We start from the raw sequence: 414 nt of genomic DNA, 5'->3' as shown, positions 1-414 counted from the left end.
ACTGAAAACCCCCCTCATCTGCCGTCATTTTTTGCGATTTGTTTAAATCGATCTGTTCTGAAAATTATTGGCGCACATTCGGCTTTGAACTTCGTCTGCTATTGTTGTATACGGTGTCCGTCGTTTTGATTGATTCATAGGTAAGTATTGGTGATGTGCAACCTTGCTTACTGGGCGTTGGCTCATGAGCTTTATTCCTGTTTTCCATCCACAGAAATTGTTTTGAACACCTGCCTTCGGAGAATCACTGTCCCCTGGTGCGGCCATAGCGTGCACATTACACTATGGCTTCGGAAGTGGCTTTCTTTGAGAAATTTATGGGTGTATCGTTTTCATTCTTTACGGCATTTGACAAGACCTTAAATGAATAAATGAAGGATAACTTTGTGATATTTGTGCGTTCATCCAGTAATC

The sequence above is a fragment of the Opisthorchis viverrini genome (genome assembly GCF_000715545.1).
Source record: "Opisthorchis viverrini unplaced genomic scaffold opera_v5_20, whole genome shotgun sequence".
In the NCBI taxonomy this organism is placed as follows: Eukaryota; Metazoa; Platyhelminthes; class Trematoda; order Opisthorchiida; family Opisthorchiidae; genus Opisthorchis; species Opisthorchis viverrini.
Note: the sequence above shows the minus strand (reverse complement) of the source record.